We start from the raw sequence: 18,080 nt of genomic DNA on the forward strand, positions 1-18,080 counted from the left end.
AGTCCTCATGAACACTTGAGCCGTTTTGCTGAAACCTGTGAGTTTTGTGTGCAACCAGCCACCGTGACTGAAGCACAAAAGAAGCTAAGGCTATTTCCTTTCACCTTGACGGGAAGAGCAAAAGATTGGTTGCTAACAATTCCAAACGGGACTGTCCAAACATGGGAAGAGTTAGAGCTGAAGTTCTTGGAGAAATACTTCCCTATGTCTAAGTATTGGGACAAGAAGATGGAGATCTCTAACTTCAAGCAAGGAGAAGGTGAATCATTGTATGATGCTTGGGAGCGATTCAATTTGCTTCTCAAGAGATGCCCTAATCATGAGTTCACCGAGAAGCAATACCTCCAAATCTTCACTGAGGGGGTAACACCAAACACTAGAATGTTCTTAGATGCTTCCGCGGGAGGTAGTCTCAAAAGTAAAACTGATCATGAAGTTCAAGCTCTAATTGAAAACATGGCTGGCAATGAGTATCGTGATCAAGCTAAAAAGAAAGAAAGAGGAGTGTTTGGGGTGAGTGAACAAACTGCTATCCTTGCTAACCAAGCAGCTATGAACAAACAAATCGAAGCTCTAACTAAGGAGTTTCAAGGCTTCACTTTGGCTCATAAGCAACAACAAGTGGCTGCAATCAAATGTGACTTATGTGGTGAAGAACATCCCAACGGTGAATGTGTTCCGGAAGGATCAAGTGAAGAAGCTAACTTCATGGGAGGATATCAAAGGCAGAATCAATACTACAATTCAGGCATTAATAAGCATCCAAATCTAAGCTACTCAAACAACAATGCTTTGAACTCTCAGATGCTAACTCCTCCTCAACAACAACAAAGGAAGCCATCAGCTCTTGAGGAAACTATGATGAACTTCATGAAGATGACTCAAGGCAACTTTGAAGAGATGAAGAAGAGTCAAGAAGCTGAAAGAAAGAACAATGAAGCTTCTAGGAAGATGCTTGAAACTCAACTGGGGCAATTAGCTAAGCAGTTGGCTGAACAAAACAAAGGCGGATTCTCAGGTAACACTAAAGATAACCCTAAGAATGAGTCTTGCAATGCTATTGAACTGAGGAGCAAAAAGGTTTTGACACCTTTAGTTCCAAAAGCTCCAAAGAAGGTTGATGAAGTAGTTGAGGTGGAGGAGAATGATGTAGTTGAAAAGAATGAGAAGGGTGTAGTTGAAAAAGAAAATGATCATGGAGTAGTTGAAAACGAAAGGAAGAAAAAAATAGAGGGAGAAAAAAGTGAGAGATTAATTGATGAAGATTCAATCTTGAGGAAGTCGAAGAGTCAAATTTTGAAAGATGGAGACAAACCACAGGTTATTCCATCATATGTGAAGCTTCCATACCCTCACCTTTCGAAGAAGAAAGAAAAGGATGAAGGCCAATTCAAGAAGTTCATGCAACTTTTCTCACAACTTCAGGTGAATATTCCTTTCGGTGAAGCCCTTGATCAAATGCCGTTGTATGCTAAGTTCATGAAAGACTTGTTGACTAAACGAAGGAAGCCTAAGGATGATGAGAACATAGCACTTTCTGAGAATTGTAGTGCTATTCTTCAAAAGAAGTTGCCACCTAAGCTGAAGGATCCTGGTGCTTTTACTATCCCTTGTTCAATTGGACCGGTAGACATTGGAAGAGCTTTATGTGATTTGGGAGCAAGTATAAATCTGATGCCACTTTCAATGATGAAGAAGCTTAAATGTGGGGAACCAAAACCAACAAGAATGACCATCACTTTAGCTGATCGGTCAATCTCTTACCCTTTCGGTATACTTGAAGATGTGCTAGTCAAGGTTAATGACTTGGTGTTCCCAGCAGATTTTGTGGTCCTAGATATGGCTGAAGATGAAGACATGCCACTCATTCTAGGGAGACCTTTCCTTGCAACTGGTCGTGCTTTGATTGATGTTGAGCGTGGAGAGCTAATGTTGAGATTCCATAAGGAGCAGGTAGTCTTCAATATCTTTGAGGCAATGAAACACCAAGATGAGAATCCCAAGTGTTACCGGATTGATGTTGTGGAAGAAACTGTCGAAGATAAAACACTTGAATCTCAATCTATTCAATCTACGGAGGTGGAAAGTGTGGAATCTATAGATAGACAAGAAGTGATTGAAGATCTTGGAAAGATAGAGGGTGTTAAGCAACTGGAAGTAAGCAAAGAACAGATGCACCAACAATCATCAGGAGACATCCGTGACAACAAGTATGGGGGATTGACAACTGGTAAAAATGAAATAAAGACTATTACCACTGGTCCAGGTGGTAAATTGGCTTATAGAAGGATTCCCTATGGGATGCGTAATGGGCCGGCTGCTTTTCGATGGTGTATGCATTCAACTCTCTCTGATACTTTGGAAAGAATTAGGAGGTACTGTGACGAAGGGTTGGCAAGAAACAAGCCTGTTGATGAAGCTGTAGACCTAAAGAAGTCTGGTGCACAAGGAACTTTCAAGGGTAAGGAACAAAAGCTGAAACGGTACCGTAAAGGAGGACTCCCAAACAATGAAGAGGGAGCCACATCATATGATCCTTAGAAATAGTCATCAGTCAAGCTAGTGACGATAAAGAAGCGCTGAGTGGGAGGCAACCCACTATTTATTTTTCAGGTATGATTTTATTGCTTTCAAAAATAAAAACACAAAAATATTTTTCTTTTCTTTTAATACAAGGCAGGGAAGTTTTAAAATTTTGTTCAAGGATACCTCTTGCCAAGAAAATCATGCAAGGTACTGATGTCTTGCATGATTCTCTCCTCAAAAGTTTTTCAAAAATCCAAGGGACTCAGGCATTTTTCAAGAAAACAAAATTTTTGGCCTGAGAAAGCAAGGAATTACCCCCTGTTTCACCAAAATCGCGGCACGCCTATATACATGGCGCGGCGCGATTTTGACTGTTTTGTGAAAAAAAAATAGCCGTTGGAACTATCCGTTACTAGCCGTTACAAAATCTGCCCGTTATTGACCGTTGCAACGCAAAATCGCGCCGCGCCTTGCATTTTGGCGTGCCGCGATTTTGCCCAAACAGGCCTATAAATTCTTCACTGTTCATCATCATTTTCATTCCATTCTTCTTACCTTTCTCTACCAAAACTTCCCTAAACTTCCATTCACGAATTCTCTTCATCTTCATCTCAATTTTCACTTCCTAACCATCATCAAACCACAAATTCATCATCCATTCATCAACCTAAACCTCCACAATTCACCAATTTTCCAAAACTCCACAAATTTTCTATTCACCATCTTCCTTTCACTCACAAATGGCCTCAAACCAAAGAAACACCCGCTCCAAGAAAGCCACCAACCCCAAGCCATCCTCAAGCAAATCCAAACGTCCTCGTGCCGCATCCGAACCACCAGAAAACGCCATCCATTTCATCAATGACCTAGCCCAAGAGTTCCATCAATCTATGAAAAGTTTCGAAGTCATAGGGGAGAGGAAGTTTGATTTCACAAAACTAGTGAAATATCCTTTCTTTGAGTCTGAATTAAGAAGGAGGGGGTGGACGAGATTGAATGAAATGATCGACGAGGCAAACAACAAAACGGTGATCGTCGAATTCTTTGCAAATGCAAGGGTGTCCGATACACCCTTTCAATCTTTTGTTCGAGGGAAGTATATTGATTTCAGCCCGGATGCTCTCAACGCATGGCTGAATGTTCAAGCACCGGAGGAGTGTTGGGTAGAAAAACTGAGGAGGGAAAGATTTGCCATCACGGAGGATACATTTGATGAGATCATCACAACAATGTGTAGGCCTGGGTCGACTTGGAAAAAGTCCCGGATGCTTACTTATGCGGAGATGCTGCCGGTACCCAAGGCGTGGGTATCATATGTGGTCCAGACTCTTGAGAGTGCATCTTGCACCTCTGAAATTCCTCTCAAGAGGGTGCTTGCTGCCTATGCCATCATCAAGGGGCACCCTATAGATATTGGCCGCCTCTTGGCCAATAGTCTTCATGATCTAGCAACCGGGAACACCACACAGTTGGGACATGGAAGCTTAATTAATTGGTTGTGTGAGCAACAGTTGGTGCCGGCTTATGATAGTGATCTCAACACAAGCAATATGAAGCCGATCACCGACTCGGTCATGGATGGGTTTGTCAAGAAATATGAAGGCTACATCAAGGAGAGAGAGAGGGAAGCAGCAAGGCAACAACAAATGGAGCAAGGAGGGAGTAGTAGCCAAGGGGGTTATGCTCCTCTTCATCCAAAGCTTGAGGAATTCATGCATGTGCAAGCTAATTGGATGAATGAGACTTCGGACCAGCTGTGGGTGAACCGTCCTAGGTTCTCAGCTGCGTTTGCTGCGGAGGCTCAATTGCATATGGGTCCAATTAGTGGGTCTTATGAGAGGTTTGGAGGCTCCCGTGAGCGCATGGAGCAATATTTTACACATCAAGAAGAATATGGGCTGCGCATGAGGAGGGAAATCACTGATGATTTCAACAACACCGAGCAAGATCAAGGGGATGGCATCTTCGAAGGATTGAGGACACCGGGGGCTGGACACTCGGATGATGATCAAGACATGGGCTGATCTACTGATGGATTAGCATTTTCTGCTTTGTATTTTATTTTTCAGTCATTTATCTTTTGATGTATTTTCTTTTTATTTTCTTTTTAATGTCGAAGTCCATTGAACTTATTTCCCTATTGTAATTGCTCCTGCACTTGTTTATTATTAATGAATTTGTTTTGTTTCATGTGACCTATTCCAGTTTAGTAACAGTTGTTTGATGAAACGGTATTCCAAAAGTTCTAAAGGAGGGGTGACTTGATTCAAAGGCGAAGTGTACGGCGTTGCTAGGTAGTCACATACTCCCAGAAATCTCAGCCATAAGGTTCATTGCCAAATCTTGTTTTTCAATTTACTTATATTTAGATTAGTTTTCCATGCAACTACATTTCTAGAACTTGCATTGTTTCTCTATTATTGATTGGTCTTTGTCAATTACACACTGAGGCAAAAGTGCTTGGTCCTGTGAGCCTTTTTGAAGCCTACCCTGTTTTAATTTGCTGAATTTATCCTTTCTTAACCAATTGTGAGCCGGTAGGATTAGAACTTTTTGTTCGGTGACAAACTACATTACAAGCCTAGAGACTTTTTAGGACTTATCCCTTAATGAATTTCTGAGTTAAGGCATTGTAGAATGTTGCTAAAGATTAAGTTTGGGGTTGCTATTGGAATTTGCAACCAACTAAGTTTGGGGTGGGGGTACTAGAGAATAAGAGAACAAAAATGAAAGAAATATGAGATTGTCATGCAAAATATACACAAAAATGGTGTATCAAAAAAAAAAAAGAAATTGAATGATGAAAAAGGGACAAAACATTTAAAATCCGAGTAACTTCAAACTCGATTGTCCCTAAATGTTAAAAATATTCTCTAGTACCTTTGCATTGATTGTTATTCCACAAGGTGAATGATTGAAGGATTGAATTTTGTGCTATAACTTCCGTAGGAATGCCTAACTCAAATTTTGTGTAGCCTACTTATCCAAATATATCCCACCTTTCACCTAAGCCCCGTTATAACCCTAAAGACCTCAAAAGTGTGTAATGATATTGACTTTGATTGATGTTTAGAAACTTTTCAAGCGTATGGTAATATGTAGACCTGCATGTCGACTGGTAGAACCCTGTTTCAATTTGATGCGAGGAGTTGTGAATTGGTGGATGCGAACAAGTCAAACTAGCTCATCTTTAGCTAGAAGGAGAATGAACTTTTGGGTACTATCGTTTTGTCAGGTAACTGTTATTTTACTGTCGTTTGTCACTGTTGCAAGCAAATTCCTTGAGGACAAGGAATGGTTTAAGTTTGGGGTTGTGATGACATTCTGTCATTACGTAATATTAGGGACTTATTGTGACATTTTGATAGAGTTCTCATGCAATTTATACTGTTCTGGAGTGCAAAAAGCTTAAAATTTGAAGTCTGTTCGAAGGAAATCGCGCCACGCCAATTTCAAGCCGTGCTGCGATTTTTGAAGCAAAAATACACACTTCCTGTAAAGGGGAAATCGCGGCACGCCAATTAACAAGGCGCGGCGCGATTTTGATGGGTCAGGCCCATGACTTCTATAAATACTGCACTCAAGCTGAAGAACAAGGGTTACGATTTTGGAGAGCAAAGTGCGATTTTGAGACATCGGAGACGGCTAGAAGGGCGATTTCTTCATCCTTTTACCAATTCATGTATGTTTTAATTATTTCATTGATTATGCTATTTGTAAACTCGATTATGAGTAGCTAAATCTCTTAGAGATTAGATCCGAGATGAATCTTTGTAACCCTAATTGACACATGTTGCTGTGAAACTCTATTTTGTTTATGAATTCAATTCTAGTTTATTCAATTCAATTGTTCTTAATGCTTTTTATATCTTGATCACATATAACTTGTTTTCGTGAGAATGAATGACCACTGACCATGGCTTTCAACTTAGACCTAATTGAATTGTTCTAATAAACAGGATTAGTCTAGGAATAGATAATCGTTTGTTAGTGATAATAGGTTAACGTTCGGTAAAACCTTCAAGAATTATTAGACCACCTAAGGAATTAGGGGCTGTAGTTTAAGAAGAGGGTCCTAACTCAAGGGATTGATTAGGGCTAATTTGTTAATCATCGTAAACTAGAAGAGGGTTCATAACAAATAGGTGCAGTAGACCAATTAGGGGAACTTAGAGGATTCGACGGATCTGATCTCATCTTTCTCTCCTATTTTCTTAATCAAATCTTTTCTGTTTCTTGATTTAATTAAAATCAAACCAAATCTACCGCCTAGTGGCAAAACAAAATAAATTTTATACATCCTAATTATATAACGAAATTGAATTATTGAAGTTAAAAACAGTCCTCGTGGGAACGATATTTTTACTACTTCGATAGTATTTGGTGCACTTGCCAGAGATCTATCATTGCTCAAGCCGATGATTCTCCCCCTATGTCATCAACACCTGAACTTTCTTCAGTATCGGAGACAATCGGTTGTCTTGGCAGGTGTGCTTCTCGATGTAGAATAGCGAGAATATTTATGGGTGCTTATGCAGCTTGTACAGCAGGATGTGGAGTAGTAAAATGTAGTGGAGGGTCAACAACAGCTGATAATAAGGTGTCATTAATAGCTGCTTATGATTGTGCAACTAGTTGTGCTGTTTCTAAATCCAATAACATCGAAGGTATGCACGCTAAATTTTATCCCTTACATTATATGATAAATCTGTTAAATTATATTTTATAGATGCTCAAATGGTGTTTCTTACCATAATTTAAATTTTGACAGACGCTCAAGGTTCAGTAGAGCACATCGTGAGTTCATGTTTGGGAGCTTGCAAGAACAAATAGCTTGTAACATATGACGATAAATTTCCTGAGAGATAAATTTAATAAGGGAAAATTTATTTAAATATAATAATCATGTAATGAAAATGTTATAAGGGATTGGGACTCTCCAATCACCATTTATATTTATCTTTTGTGGAATGTTGCAAAAGGAGACAATATGAAAACTAATGAAAAAGGAATATTTGATTTGCCTGATCACCATGGACTTTTTATCTTCAGGTTATACGTAGTTTCTGCTAATAGGAATTAGCCAAGTCCTTTTCTTTTGATTTATTTTGATTTGTTATTTCTCTCAAATATTTTTCTTTTAAGCAAAGTGAAATATTTTAAATAAAAAAGAGGTAGAAAAATTTGGGGGACATGACTGTGACCCATCAACGACATAATCAACCTTTAAAAGGGAATTATAACTTGGTTAACATTGATAAATATAAATATAACTAGATGAATTTAAATCCGTTAAGTGAATCCAAATGCGCAACAGGAAAATACATTTCATGCTTTAAAAATGATGTGTAGAAGAAAGCGAGGAGCATTATATCAAACCAGATACAAGCGTATTTAAACCATATTTTATTTTTAATGAATCGTAAATAAACCGTCAACCAGAAAAGATAGGTTCACGGCGACCAACAGTCCCTGCAACATAATACATTATAGTTTTCTCTCAAATCAATTCAACCTACGTTTACTTGGGTTCTAATTGTGCCAACAGAAGAAGGTTTGAAGATGAGACCATGTGTGATCAAGCAACTGAAAAGAATGTCATAATCGACGAAGTTGTAAGCGAAAAATAAGTGAAAAAGAAACTAATTTGTTTCATTAAATTAGAGATAAGAGCTTAAAAATGTTTGTTTATATGTTTCATGTTATTTTCTACATGCACTTAATTAGTTTTTGTTTTTTTTTTTTAATATCCTTGAGAGGCATTGGTTGGTGTTCTAGTAATCAACAATTAACAATTACTCTCTCTTTCATTTTCTTTTTTTAATTTATGCTTTGAGCTTACCATGAATGTGATTTATGGAAAGTGTACTTTGCTCATTTTTATTTAAATAATACTTGAGTGATCCATTGAGTTCCTAATACATGTTTTTACAAGAAATCACATATTATATCATATCTTTTGAGATTGTGCTTCTCTAAATCAATCATGCATGTTGTTATGTTTTGTCTGATATTTTTCTTATTATATACCAACACATGTTGTGCTTCTCTCGTATCTCTTTCTCTCTTTATCGCTCAGGTGTTAACAACTGTTATATGGACTTGATTTTGTAGTTATTTGCTTCGTGTGTTTCCCTTGTTAAAAATTAAGTTGATCTTCAGACGAAGACATGTTTGATTTTGTGAGAGAGCGGTCGTTAGTTAAACTGGGTGTTGTCTATTTCTATAAAAATTAGTTTTTGTTTCATTATTTTTGTCTGCTGTTGTCTCGGCCAAACTATTAAATAACAATCGTGGTCGCGTATATTTTTGTCTGTTGTTGTCTCGGTCAAACTATTAAATAACAATCGCAGCCACGTATAGAATTTTGTGATTTCACTTGGTATGAATTATGTGTTACGGATCACTATTTGTTTTCGGTTTACAGACACTATTTCTTTGTTTATGGGAAACAATTAAATTAATGTCACAATTCAATGTTGCTAAAGGTCCTCAAACTAGTAGTGTGGTATATGTTCATGCATTGTAAACTTAAATATGAATGAGTCATTGAGAATCAACTTCAATGTTTTCAATGAATGATTAAAAAAAAATGAGGAAATTAATGAATGTGTAGTGGGTTTGCTAATAAAGATCAAAATTCGGATAAGAGTGGGGGTGAAAAATTGGCACGAGATGACAAAAAAATTGAGATAAAAATGGGAGAAAAAAAATAGAATAAGTTTGCAAAATAGGTATAATATGAAAAAAAAAATGGGAATTCAGGTTTCATGACTATTCTCATTTATGTATAATAGAAAATAAAATCAATTTTATTTTATGTATTGTGCATGTAGAACAACTTGTACTAATTTTCAGGTTGTGGATGTAGTACTACATATTCTCTTTTTCTTTATCGTCATTCAATAAAAGGTTTGCCAATAATAAAGAAATCAAATCAAATCAATGTAAGAAATAAATATTTAATACTTGTACGAGGAAATCTCCTTCAAAAAAAATTGGAAGAGGAAATTGTGAGTTGTGAAAATTAATATATTTATAGTGAACCACAATGACAGTGCGTTTTTCATTTTTCACAAGTATTTGTAATTATATCTTTGCGCATCTTGTGTTTGTAGTTGCGCTACTAATAAATTTTGCCGATTAAAAAACCTATGTTTATTTCATAATTTTTGCATTAACATCATTAAATGTCAATAAAAGTAACATGATTTTTGGTTGGGAATAGAAATTAAACAACAACAACTTTAAACTTCAATAGTATGTCATTTAATGTGTTAATGTCTTAAAAAAAATCATTAATCATTAAACAATTAATAAACTTCTTTATTTAAACGATAATTCTAATTAACTTCTTAAAATGTTAATAATTCACTTCTTGAAATCACCACCCATGAATTAATAGAACACATACAAATGTACTGATCATAAATAACAAATTTTGAGAATTTTTTTTCGTGTTAATCCCCCGGTTTTTAGAAAAAGACCTCTTGATAATACATAGTTCGGTTAAAAAATAAGTTAAACCTAACCAAAAATAACTTCTCGTACGAATCTAACTTAGATTCTCCATAACAATTTATTCTTTTGGTGGAGCTCCATAACCATTTGAGTTTAGTTAGTTGGTTAAGTTCGGGGATATTTTAACCCCAAAAACATATAAGAATTATATAACTATTAAGCTATTAGTATTATAATATTATTAAAGTATCTCTAATGGGCGATGATCTCTCTAATAACATGAAGATATTTTTTTATTCCTTTAATAGAGAAAAACTAAGAGGAATTGTTGTGAAAATCAAAGGCTTCTACTCTCTCTCTCTCTCTCTCTCTCTCTCTCTCTCTCTCTATATATATATATATATATATATATATATATATATATATATATATATATATATCAAAAATGATGGTCCCATTGGATACTTTATGAATTAACAAATTAAGAATCGTTGAAATGGAATAATGTAAAGTTATTGATATAGTGCAGTTAATAATTTCTAAAGAGTTTTTTTTTCTGAAAGGAATAATTTCTAATGAGTTGTTGGATTGAAGTGAATGAGTACTTAATATTTATTAGCATTAAAAAATTATAAATTAAAAATGTATACGCATAAGACTTACGTAGGGGCCACTCTAGCTATCTCTCGATAAATGCGTCATTGGATATTTCTTAGACTTATATAATTAGTGGAGAGACCAGCAACATTTTGTTTAATTATAAAAAAAAAAGTGGTAGAGGCAAGATTTGATAATTGTAATAGATCTTATCTCAGTTCAATGTTTGATGATGAGACAACGTTATATGATAAGTTAATTTTGAAATTTATTTTATGTTGTTTCTCTAGTTAAAATTATTATCATGAATATTAGTTTAGTTGGAAACAAACATGATAGAATAAGAAAATCATTTCATGATTTATCAAAACAACATAATTTAAAATAGAAATTTAAATGTAATAAAGTGAAAATAAAAAATAATTTGATATTAAAGTATCAATGAGTATTATGAGTATGTAGAAGAAAAACATTAAGCTCACGTGCTTAATGAGCTCCACCAAATGATGAATCATTCGGTAGAACCCAAGTTCAATTATTGGGAGAAAAAAAATTCTTGTTCAAACTATACCTCCCTCACGATTGAACTTCGAATTACTAGGGTCTTATATTGATATTAATAAAGACAATTCAATTTTCCATTTATTGCAAAGCTGACAAAGGAAAGAAAAAAAAAAGGGAAATACGTGTTACAAAACTCCTCAATAACAACAAAAGTATATTTTGTAAAGAGAAAAAAAAAACAACAATAGATATCACAGAGATAAAAAGAGAAAAATAAGTCTATTCTCCGTTAAAAAAAATGAGTGTATTATATTATTAACTTGTAATTACTTTTCTGTCAAATGATGTGTCATACTTATATGAGAATACAAGGTACAAGTCAAAGGTATGGAAAAATAACTTATGGACATCCACACATATTATTCAAGCAACTCCTCATATTGTATGGGTTTCCTTCCCCTTGGTCCTTTAATATGTAATTGAACTCCCTTCAACATATTCTTCTTTTTTACATTAGAGGCTTCTTCTCTAGATGTTTTATCATTTAAAAAACAAAATTAAAATGTAATATAGAGTGAAAAAACACAATTCAAAAAACTCAACTTGATTGCTGAAAAAAATTCAAAATTACATATAATATGTTAGAAAATAAAACCGAGACAACTCAATTAGTCCATACTTGAACCACCATCACAAAAGAGACAATTAGTCCCTTAAAATAAGTCCCTACTGGACAAATTCAGAGTGATCGATACCATATTTAATCAGGCAAAAAAAAGTAATAAAAATCAACTTCCTTGTTATTGGTACAATAGTTAAGTAGGCAACCAAAAAAATGGTAATGAAAATAAATTTTTGAGTGATTGATTCCATATTTTCCTTGCCTTCCATGTTTACATGCATCTTGAATATTCTATAAATACCAAACATTTCTTTCACTAAATATATCCCTCTCTCCTTCAATCCTTCTCTCACTTTCAATTCATTTTCCGATCTAAAGGTATACAGTTATGCTTGTGACGCTTTTCATTTTATTTATCCATGTGTGTTAATGTTGGCAAATTGTTTCCCAAAAGTAGCATATCACACAACCTTATCATGCAACACTCTAAAATGTTTTATTTTGAAATGATTTTCATTAATGCAAACAAACACATGCTTTTGTTTTTCTTAAAAAATTCTAAAGTAATGTCATTTTATATAACTTGTAATAGACAACCATAAAATTCATTTTAGGGTAATATGTTGTTATTACTCTATAGGTATCAATTAACTAGCCATGTATGTAGTTTTGCATATATTTTTTTTACACGATATGTGGATTTTTAAGGTGTGAAAATATACTTTAATGTCCATTTATTTCTATCTTCATCAATTGATAAGTTTTTTATTCAACTTTTACTGCGAAATAAAATTGAATAATGGCAGAAAAAACAAGATCTACAAAGAGAAGAGTTATGGCAAACTATGAGATGAAAAAGATAGCTTCAATATTGGTGATGATAATGTTCGTTGTTGCTCAAGCCGATGATTCTCCCCCTATGTCATCAACACCTGAACTTTCTTCAGTATCGGAGACAATCGGTTGTCTTGGCAGGTGTGCTTCTCGATGTAGAATAGCGAGAATATTTATGGGTGCTTATGCAGCTTGTACAGCAGGATGTGGAGTAGTAAAATGTAGTGGAGGGTCAACAACAGCTGATAATAAGGTGTCATTAATAGCTGCTTATGATTGTGCAACTAGTTGTGCTGTTTCTAAATCCAATAACATCGAAGGTATGCACGCTAAATTTTATCCCTTACATTATATGATAAATCTGTTAAATTATATTTTATAGATGCTCAAATGGTGTTTCTTACCATAATTTAAATTTTGACAGACGCTCAAGGTTCAGTAGAGCACATCGTGAGTTCATGTTTGGGAGCTTGCAAGAACAAATAGCTTGTAACATATGACGATAAATTTCCTGAGAGATAAATTTAATAAGGGAAAATTTATTTAAATATAATAATCATGTAATGAAAATGTTATAAGGGATTGGGACTCTCCAATCACCATTTATATTTATCTTTTGTGGAATGTTGCAAAAGGAGACAATATGAAAACTAATGAAAAAGGAATATTTGATTTGCCTGATCACCATGGACTTTTTATCTTCAGGTTATACGTAGTTTCTGCTAATAGGAATTAGCCAAGTCCTTTTCTTTTGATTTATTTTGATTTGTTATTTCTCTCAAATATTTTTCTTTTAAGCAAAGTGAAATATTTTAAATAAAAAAGAGGTAGAAAAATTTGGGGGACATGACTGTGACCCATCAACGACATAATCAACCTTTAAAAGGGAATTATAACTTGGTTAACATTGATAAATATAAATATAACTAGATGAATTTAAATCCGTTAAGTGAATCCAAATGCGCAACAGGAAAATACATTTCATGCTTTAAAAATGATGTGTAGAAGAAAGCGAGGAGCATTATATCAAACCAGATACAAGCGTATTTAAACCATATTTTATTTTTAATGAATCGTAAATAAACCGTCAACCAGAAAAGATAGGTTCACGGCGACCAACAGTCCCTGCAACATAATACATTATAGTTTTCTCTCAAATCAATTCAACCTACGTTTACTTGGGTTCTAATTGTGCCAACAGAAGAAGGTTTGAAGATGAGACCATGTGTGATCAAGCAACTGAAAAGAATGTCATAATCGACGAAGTTGTAAGCGAAAAATAAGTGAAAAAGAAACTAATTTGTTTCATTAAATTAGAGATAAGAGCTTAAAAATGTTTGTTTTTATGTTTCATGTTATTTTCTACATGCACTTAATTAGTTTTTGTTTTTTTTTTTTAATATCCTTGAGAGGCATTGGTTGGAGTTCTAGTAATCAACAATTAACAATTACTCTCTCTTTCATTTTCTTTTTTTAATTTATGCTTTGAGCTTACCATGAATGTGATTTATGGAAAGTGTACTTTGCTCATTTTTATTTAAATAATACTTGAGTGATCCATTGAGTTCCTAATACATGTTTTTACAAGAAATCACATATTATATCATATCTTTTGAGACTGTGCTTCTCTAAATCAATCATGCATGTTGTTATGTTTTGTCTGATATTTTTCTTATTATATACCAACACATGTTGTGCTTCTCTCGTATCTCTTTCTCTCTTTATCGCTCAGGTGTTAACAACTGTTATATGGACTTGATTTTGTAGTTATTTGCTTCGTGTATTTCCCTTGTTAAAAATTAAGTTGATCTTCAGACGAAGACATGTTTGATTTTGTGAGAGAGCGGTCGTTAGTTAAACTGGGTGTTGTCTATTTCTATAAAAATTAGTTTTTGTTTCATTATTTTTGTCTGCTGTTGTCTCGGCCAAACTATTAAATAACAATCGTGGTCGCGTATATTTTTGTCTGTTGTTGTCTCGGCCAAACTATTAAATAACAATCGCAGCCACGTATAGAATTTTGTGATTTCACTTGGTATGAATTATGTGTTACAGATCACTATTTGTTTTCGGTTTACAGACACTATTTCTTTGTTTATGGGAAACAATTAAATTAATGTCACAATTCAATGTTGCTAAAGGTCCTAAAACTAGTAGTGTGGTATATGTTCATGCATTGTAAACTTAAATATGAATGAGTCATTGAGAATCAACTTCAATGTTTTCAATGAATGATTAAAAAAAAATGAGGAAATTAATGAATGTGTAGTGGGTTTGCTAATAAAGATCAAAATTCGGATAAGAGTGGGGGTGAAAAATTGGCACGAGATGACAAAAAAATTGAGATAAAAATGGGAGAAAAAAATAGAATAAGTTTGCAAAATAGGTATAATATGAAAAAAAAATGGGAATTCAGGTTTCATGACTATTCTCATTTATGTATAATAGAAAATAAAATCAATTTTATTTTATGTATTGTGCATGTAGAACAACTTGTACTAATTTTCAGGTTGTGGATGTAGTACTACATATTCTCTTTTTCTTTATCGTCATTCAATAAAAGGTTTGCCAATAATAAAGAAATCAAATCAAATCAATGTAAGAAATAAATATTTAATACTTGTACGAGGAAATCTCCTTCAAAAAAAATTGGAAGAGGAAATTGTGAGTTGTGAAAATTAATATATTTATAGTGAACCACAATGACAGTGCGTTTTTCATTTTTCACAAGTATTTGTAATTATATCTTTGCGCATCTTGTGTTTGTAGTTGCGCTACTAATAAATTTTGCCGATTAAAAAACCTATGTTTATTTCATAATTTTTGCATTAACATCATTAAATGTCAATAAAAGTAACATGATTTTTGGTTGGGAATAGAAATTAAACAACAACAACTTTAAACTTCAATAGTATGTCATTTAATGTGTTAATGTCTTAAAAAAAATCATTAATCATTAAACAATTAATAAACTTCTTTATTTAAACGATAATTCTAATTAACTTCTTAAAATGTTAATAACTCACTTCTTGAAATCACCACCCATGAATTAATAGAACACATACAAATGTACTGATCATAAATAACAAATTTTGAGAATTTTTTTTCGTGTTAATCCCCCGGTTTTTAGAAAAAGACCTCCTGATAATACATAGTTCGGTTAAAAAATAAGTTAAACCTAACCAAAAATAACTTCTCGTACGAATCTAACTTAGATTCTCCGTAACAATTTATTCTTTTGGTGGAGCTCCATAACCATTTGAGCTTAGTTAGTTGGTTAAGTTCGGGGATATTTTAACCCCAAAAACATATAAGAATTATATAACTATTAAGCTATTAGTATTATAATATTATTAAAGTATCTCTAATGGGCGATGATCTCTCTAATAACATGAAGATATTTTTTTATTCCTTTAATAGAGAAAAACTAAGAGGAATTGTTGTGAAAATCAAAGGCTTCTACTCTCTCTCTCTCTCTCTCTCTCTCTCTCTCTATATATATATATATATATATATATATATATATATATATATCAAAAATGATGGTCCCATTGGATACTTTATGAATTAACAAATTAAGAATCGTTGAAATGGAATAATGTAAAGTTATTGATATAGTGCAGTTAATAATTTCTAAAGAGTTTTTTTTTCTGAAAGGAATAATTTCTAATGAGTTGTTGGATTGAAGTGAATGAGTACTTAATATTTATTAGCATTAAAAAATTATAAATTAAAAATGTATACGCGTAAGACTTACGTAGGGGCCACTCTAGCTATCTCTCGATAAATGCGTCATTGGATATTTCTTAGACTTATATAATTAGTGGAGAGACCAGCAACATTTTGTTTAATTATAAAAAAAAAAGTGGTAGAGGCAAGATTTGATAATTGTAACAGATCTTATCTCAGTTCAATGTTTGATGATGAGACAACGTTATATGATAAGTTAATTTTGAAATTTATTTTATGTTGTTTCTCTAGTTAAAATTATTATCATGAATATTAGTTTAGTTGGAAACAAACATGATAGAATAAGAAAATCATTTAATGATTTACCAAAACAACATAATTTAAAATAGAAATTTAAATGTAATAAAGTGAAAATAAAAAATAATTTGATATTAAAGTATCAATGAGTATTATGAGTATGTAGAAGAAAAAAATTAAGCTCACGTGCTTAATGAGCTCCACCAAATGATGAATCATTCGGTAGAACCCAAGTTCAATTATTGGGAGAAAAAAATTCTTGTTCAAACTATACCTCCCTCACGATTGAACTTCGAATTACTAGGGTCTTATATTGATATTAATAAAGACAATTCAATTTTCCATTTATTGCAAAGCTGACAAAGGAAAGAAAAAAAAAAGGGAAATACGTGTTACAAAACTCCTCAATAACAACAAAAGTATATTTTGTAAAGAGAAAAAAAAAACAACAATAGATATCACAGAGATAAAAAGAGAAAAATAAGTCTATTCTCCTTTAAAAAAAATGAGTGTATTATATTATTAACTTGTAATTACTTTTCTGTCAAATGATGTGTCATACTTATATGAGAATACAAGGTACAAGTCAAAGGTATGGAAAAATAACTTATGGACATCCACACATATTATTCAAGCAACTCCTCATATTGTATGGGTTTCCTTCCCCTTGGTCCTTTAATATGTAATTGAACTCCCTTCAACATATTCTTCTTTTTTACATTAGAGGCTTCTTCTCTAGATGTTTTATCATTTAAAAAACAAAATTAAAATGTAATATAGATTGAAAAAACACAATTCAAAAAACTCAACTTGATTGCTGAAAAAAATTCAAAATTACATATAATATGTTAGAAAATAAAACCGAGACAACTCAATTAGTCCATACTTGAACCACCATCACAAAAGAGACAATTAGTCCCTTAAAATAAGTCCCTACTGGACAAATTCAGAGTGATCGGTACCATATTTAATCAGGCAAAAAAAAGTAATAAAAATCAACTTCCTTGTTATTGGTACAATAGTTAAGTAGGCAACCAAAAAAATGGTAATGAAAATAAATTTTTGAGTGATTGATTCCATATTTTCCTTGCCTTCCATGTTTACATGCATCTTGAATATTCTATAAATACCAAACATTTCTTTCACTAAATATATCCCTCTCTCCTTCAATCCTTCTCTCACTTTCAATTCATTTTCCGATCTAAAGGTATACAGTTATGCTTGTGACGCTTTTCATTTTATTTATCCATGTGTGTTAATGTTGGCAAATTGTTTCCCAAAAGTAGCATATCACACAACCTTATCATGCAACACTCTAAAATGTTTTATTTTGAAATGATTTTCATTAATGCAAACAAACACATGCTTTTGTTTTTCTTAAAAAATTCTAAAGTAATGTCATTTTATATAACTTGTAATAGACAACCATAAAATTCATTTTAGGGTAATATGTTGTTATTACTCTATAGGTATCAATTAACTAGCCATGTATGTAGTTTTGCACATATTTTTTTTACACGATATGTGGATTTTTAAGGTGTGAAATATA

The 18,080-nt window shown here is 33.1% G+C and overlaps 1 non-coding gene across 1 annotated transcript; it reads right to left on the reverse strand.

Annotated features, from left to right (window-relative positions):
* Nucleotides 1-219: 219 nt before the first annotated feature.
* LOC146946050 (small nucleolar RNA R71) lies at nt 220-326 on the reverse strand. The gene has a single exon (XR_015029521.1). It is a non-coding gene; the product is annotated as a small nucleolar RNA R71 (small nucleolar RNA).
* Between the last annotated feature and the right edge of the window lie 17,754 nt (nt 327-18,080).

Source organism: Medicago sativa, chromosome 2 (assembly GCF_051527215.1).
Source record: "Medicago sativa cultivar Bolivia chromosome 2, Bolivia_mono, whole genome shotgun sequence".
NCBI classification, from domain to species: Eukaryota; Viridiplantae; Streptophyta; class Magnoliopsida; order Fabales; family Fabaceae; genus Medicago; species Medicago sativa.